The following is a 6,373-nucleotide window of genomic DNA, read 5'->3' on the forward strand; positions in this document are numbered from 1 at the left end:
GGCCGGGTAAACAATATCGAGAGATCACCTTGCTATCTCTCGCAAGGCCATTCCAAGTACAAAAAGAGCTACATTCCATATAATGCACCTCAAGGCAAATATGGAAGGTCTGAGATCCACATAGTTAGGAACTCACGGATGGAGAAAGGCAGACTCTATCCATCTAGTGAGAATTGGTCATCGAATCACAATTTCTGGAAGAAACCTCACTTTCAGCAATTTCACATGACCAAACAGCGTATGAAAGGCATGGTGCATAAGCCGGTCGAAAAGTCTCTACCTAAGTTGATTTATGCACCAAAGAGGCCTAAAACTTTTGCTAGCATTCCTTATGATTATCAAACGTATAATGGCTACATTGCGCCTAGGCCTGGAATAATGGGCACAAGGTATAAATGGATGCCTAAACTCACTAACCCACCAGGACCCAAAGTTTGGGTACCTAAACTTGCTTAATTGCCTTGCAGGACACCAGGGACGTGTGGTTCATTGACAGTGGATGTTCGAGACATATGACAGGAAATCTAACACTGCTAGAGAACATCCAACCTATCGAAGGTCCCTTGGTGACATTCGGCGACAACGAGAAGAAGGGACGCACAAAAGCTGTTGGTGAAATTCAAAAGAATGAGCTGGTTATTAAGGGAGTATCCTACGTTGAAGGGCTCAAGTTCAATCTCCTTAGTACAAGCCAGTTCTGTGACAAGGGCTACAAAGTTATCTTCACCAAAAGCAAATGCCAGATTATGAGCGAGGAATCTCTCGAAGTCGTCTTGGAAGCAGCAAGGAAAGGAAACATGTACATAGTGGATTGGAGGTCTGCAAAACCATCCCTATGTATGCTAGCAAGAAGCAAGGAAGATTTATGCTGGGATTGGCATAGTAAGCTTAGTCATCTGAACTTCAAGACTATCAACAAGCTTACTAAGAGGAACCTAGTGGAAGGACTGCCCAAAGTGACGTTTCGAAAGGATAAAATTTGTGAGGCATGTCAACGTTGCAAACAGATCAAATCCTCTTTCAAGAGCAAAGCCGAGACATCATCCACTAGACCATTAAGTCTTCTTCACATGGACTTATTTGGCCCAGTGGATCCACCCAGCATAAAGGGAAAGAAGTACACTCTTGTGGTAGTGGATGACTACACAAGATTCACTTGGACCGTGTTCTTAACCAAGAAAAGTGAGACAAAAATTGCCCTGCCTAATCTCTTGAAGCAAGTTCAAGTTGAAAAGGAAGTCTCGATACTAAAGATCCGGTCAGATCAAGGTGGAGAGTTCGTTAATCAAGTAATCGAGAGCTACTGCAACGAGAACGGAATTCATCATCAACTATCAGCTGCTCGAACACCTCAACAAAACGGGGTTGCTGAAAGAAGGAACAGAACTCTCAAAGAAGCCGCAAGGACCATGCTCTCGCAAGCCAACATATCACAAGGATTTTGGGCAGAAGCAATCAACACAGCGTGCTACACCCAAAATCGGTCCTTGATAGTAAAAGGAGTTGGAAAGACTCCATATGAGTTGTGGAATGGAAGAAAACCGAATGTAAGCCACTTCCACTCATTCGGGTGCAAATGCTATATTCACAACAATGGGAAGACTCAACGAAGAACTTTTGAAGAAAAGGCAGATGATGGAGTATTTCTGGGATACTCATCGACAAGCAAAGCACTCAGAGTCTTCAACAAGCGGAGTTTGGTGGTTGAAGAGTCCATACATGTTACCTTTGATGAAAGGGCATCAACAGATCAACCATCAAAGACAACGGAAGCTGCTGAGGAAGATCAGCCAGAGTCTATCGAGAGATCAAACTTACCTCTCGAAGACAAGCAGTCGATAGTTCGAGACGTAGCAGAACTCCAGTCAGAATCAGATGATGAAGAGTCTACCAAGAAGAAAGCGCCTGACTCAGTTGATCAAAACCAGATCATAGATGTTCAACCCATATCTCAACCTTCAATGGAAGTATCAACTGAGGAGCCACAACCCGACCTAAGATGGCTGAGAAGTCACCCTGCTGATCAAGTGATTGGAGATGTACGTGACAGAGTTCGAACCAGATCAGCATACAGAGAAAGCATGTTTGCTTGTTTTCTATCTCAAATAGAGCCTAAGATGATCGATGAGGCTCTATGTGATCCAGATTGGGTGCAAGCCATGCAAGAGGAACTTCATCAGTTTGAACGGAACGATGTTTGGGAACTAGTTCCGAGACCTCATCATCAGAATGTCATTGGTACAAAGTGGGTTTTCAGAAACAAGATGAATGAGGATGGAGTTATTGTTAGGAACAAGGCCAGACTTGTTGCCAAAGGCTACTGTCAGGAGGAAGGAATAGATTTTGATGAAACCTTCGCTCCAGTGGCACGTCTCGAAGCCATACGCATCTTTCTCGCATATGCCGCCTTCAAAGACTTTAAGGTATATCAAATGGATGTCAAGAGCGCTTTTCTGAACGGACTTCTCGAAGAAGAGGTGTACGTTGAACAACCTCCGGGTTTCTTGAAGGACGTGGGAGCTGACAAAGTATACAAATTAAAGAAGGCACTTTACGGCTTAAAACAAGCTCCGAGAGCTTGGTACGATACCTTATCCTCTTTTCTACTTCAGTGTGGGTTCACCAAAGGCCTAGTGGACAAAACATTGTTTAGAATTAAGGACGGGGATCACATCTTATTGGTGCAAATCTATGTGGACGATATCATTTTTGGAAGCACCAATCCAGACTTGTGCGAGAAGTTCTCCAGGTTGATGAAAGGGAAGTTCGAGATGAGCATGATGGGAGAACTAAACTACTTCCTTGGATTACAAGTGAGACAGCTTAAGGAAGGCATCTTCATCAATCAGGAGAAATACACCAAGGATCTGCTCAGAAAATACAATATAGAAGGGAAATCCTCAGTCAAAGTACCCATGGGAACCTCTCTACGTATCGATGTCGACAGTGAAGGTCGAGAGGTCGATCAGACTACTTATCGAGGTATCATCGGATCTCTTCTCTATTTAACTGCTAGTAGACCAGATATATCCTTTGCAGTAGGTGTATGTGCTAGGTTTCAGGCAAGTCCTAAGGAAAGCCACTTAAATGCATCTAAAAAGATTCTTAGATATCTCAAAGGTACGCAAAGTGTTGGACTTTGGTATTCGAGAGGTGGATCTTTCGAACTTTTGGGTTATTCAGATGCGGACTTTGCCGGCTGTAAGATAGATCGAAAAAGCACATCAGGGACATGTCAGTTTCTAGGTGGAAGACTTGTCTCATGGTTCAGCAAGAAACAGCATTCGATAGCTACAAGCACTGCTGAGGCAGAATATGTAGCAGCTGGAAGTTGTTGTGCTCAGATCTTATGGATGAAGCAACAGCTAATGGATTATGGTGTTGAGTGTAAGGAGGTTAAAATTATGTGTGACAATACAAGTGCTATTGCCATCACCCACAACCCAGTGTTACACTCCAGAACAAAGCATATTGATATTAAGTATCACTTCATCCGAGACCACGTTGAGAAAAAGGACATCACTTTGGAATATGTTGCAACGGAGGAGCAACTAGCAGATATTTTCACAAAAGCGTTATGTGAAAATAGATTCTCTCAACTAAGGTTAGAATTGGGAATGATAGAATTGGGATGAATGGTCAAATCTTATCTTCTTGTATTTAGTGCCATGAACTGTTTCGCATGTGAGGGGCGGTTTCATCAACTTTATGGCAGCTTTGGAGTTACACAAGCATTGAATGGTCATTCATATTACATCCCGTGACTCAAAAGTGATAACCGTATTGGGCTATAAATAAGAGGGTTTCCTTCAGAAGTTCATATCATCAACTTCCCATGGAGAAAAAGAAAGGAAAAGATGATGTTCCATTCTTTTATAGAGGAAAGAAACCGGCAGTCAAGTCCAAAGATTTTCAAGGAGAAAACTATCCAGAATCTACGAAGGGTGAACAGATTGCGGAGCTTCCTGATAATCCAAGCAAGAATTCTATTCCCATCCAAGGTGAATGGATCCCCAAATACGAGGAGATCCACAACGATGGGATACTGGAATCGGGAGGAGAGTCCTGCACAAGAGGGACTCCTACTGCTGCACATTCTGGAAAAGGGCCTTCCTCAACCAAATGGAGAACCAAGGGAAATGGAGAGGAAGACCAGATGGGACTTTCTGAGGTCAGCAGCAGTCAAAGGGGTGATCATACCTAATCCAAGGACCTTAAGAGGATTAGCGATGAAGATGGTCACTCCCAACTACAATAAGCAGCTCCGGAGAGAAGAACAAGAAAAGGGAACAGCCCCCCCCCTTTAGTTCTGTTATTTGACAAATAGGACTTTAGATGGCTAGTTCCTGCTTTAACGATAGATTCCTATTAGGCTGACCAAGGCCAAACAAAAGTTTCTAAGGAATCTAATAGGATATTGATTCATATGTAATGTATCTGGAAATCACTAAATGAACTTAAGGATATGTTCCAAGTGATATCTTTTAGATGAATCAAACTTGTTTCTCTCGCAATCTGTGTTCGAAAGGTAGTTCGAGAGGTCACCCGATCAGTTTGTCTATATACGCTATGTCTCGAAGAAGGGTAGTTCGAGAGGTCACTTCGAAAGATAACAAACTGATATCTCTGAACGGAGGAATAAGGAGGGTTAGGGATCAATCACTCAGGGGGAAGATCCTTAACCAGATCAAGACGGAGGAATAAGGAGGTTTAGGGATCAATCACTCAAGGGGAAGATCCTTAAACTCATGTGGAAGACAATTCACCTTCGAGAGGTGAATCCGATACGTTCAACAAATATATGAAGGAAACGGCTAACATTGGATACTAATGCTAGCCACGTGGTCATCGGTTACTGACGGTTTTTCGCACTTAAAGGAATTATCTTGATAAGTGGGAGCATGCTCATATAGTTACTATTCTTTAATACCCCACTATCCCGAACCTAAAACCGCTCTGTTAAATTACCAAAAATACCCTTATTTTTCATATACGCTGACCGTTACTAGGGGTATTTCTGACCTTTTACTTCTTTAAAGAAAACCGGTATCCTTCCTTGGGTCAAGCTCTCAACCCTACCCATATATCCAACCCGAATCCACACGATATAAAAGCCAAATCCTTCTTCCTTACCCGGATTCAAGCTAAAACCGTTTACCCAAAATCCCCAAATACTAAACGCAGTACACATTCCCTCCAAAACATCTAACCTTCATCAATGTCGTCCGATTCCTCTACGTCAACCTCATCTTCCGACGCATATCAGAGGGAGTTGCTACACATTCGCTCTCAGATCAAACAAGTCAAGGCGGGGAGTATCCTTGACAGAAACGGCTTCATTACCAACTCCCCTAATCCAAAAATGGCGAAAAAGGTCCTGAAGAAGTTTGAGAAAGCAGGACTGATGAAATACATGACNATATTACATCCCGTGACTCAAAAGTGATAACCGTATTGGGCTATAAATAAGAGGGTTTCCTTCAGAAGTTCATATCATCAACTTCCCATGGAGAAAAAGAAAGGAAAAGATGATGTTCCATTCTTTTATAGAGGAAAGAAACCGGCAGTCAAGTCCAAAGATTTTCAAGGAGAAAACTATCCAGAATCTACGAAGGGTGAACAGATTGCGGAGCTTCCTGATAATCCAAGCAAGAATTCTATTCCCATCCAAGGTGAATGGATCCCCAAATACGAGGAGATCCACAACGATGGGATACTGGAATCGGGAGGAGAGTCCTGCACAAGAGGGACTCCTACTGCTGCACATTCTGGAAAAGGGCCTTCCTCAACCAAATGGAGAACCAAGGGAAATGGAGAGGAAGACCAGATGGGACTTTCTGAGGTCAGCAGCAGTCAAAGGGGTGATCATACCTAATCCAAGGACCTTAAGAGGATTAGCGATGAAGATGGTCACTCCCAACTACAATAAGCAGCTCCGGAGAGAAGAACAAGAAAAGGGAACAGCCCCCCCCCTTTAGTTCTGTTATTTGACAAATAGGACTTTAGATGGCTAGTTCCTGCTTTAACGATAGATTCCTATTAGGCTGACCAAGGCCAAACAAAAGTTTCTAAGGAATCTAATAGGATATTGATTCATATGTAATGTATCTGGAAATCACTAAATGAACTTAAGGATATGTTCCAAGTGATATCTTTTAGATGAATCAAACTTGTTTCTCTCGCAATCTGTGTTCGAAAGGTAGTTCGAGAGGTCACCCGATCAGTTTGTCTATATACGCTATGTCTCGAAGAAGGGTAGTTCGAGAGGTCACTTCGAAAGATAACAAACTGATATCTCTGAACGGAGGAATAAGGAGGGTTAGGGATCAATCACTCAGGGGGAAGATCCTTAACCAGATCAAGACGGAGGAAT

Source organism: Ipomoea triloba, chromosome 13 (genome assembly GCF_003576645.1).
Source record: "Ipomoea triloba cultivar NCNSP0323 chromosome 13, ASM357664v1".
Taxonomy (NCBI): domain Eukaryota; kingdom Viridiplantae; phylum Streptophyta; class Magnoliopsida; order Solanales; family Convolvulaceae; genus Ipomoea; species Ipomoea triloba.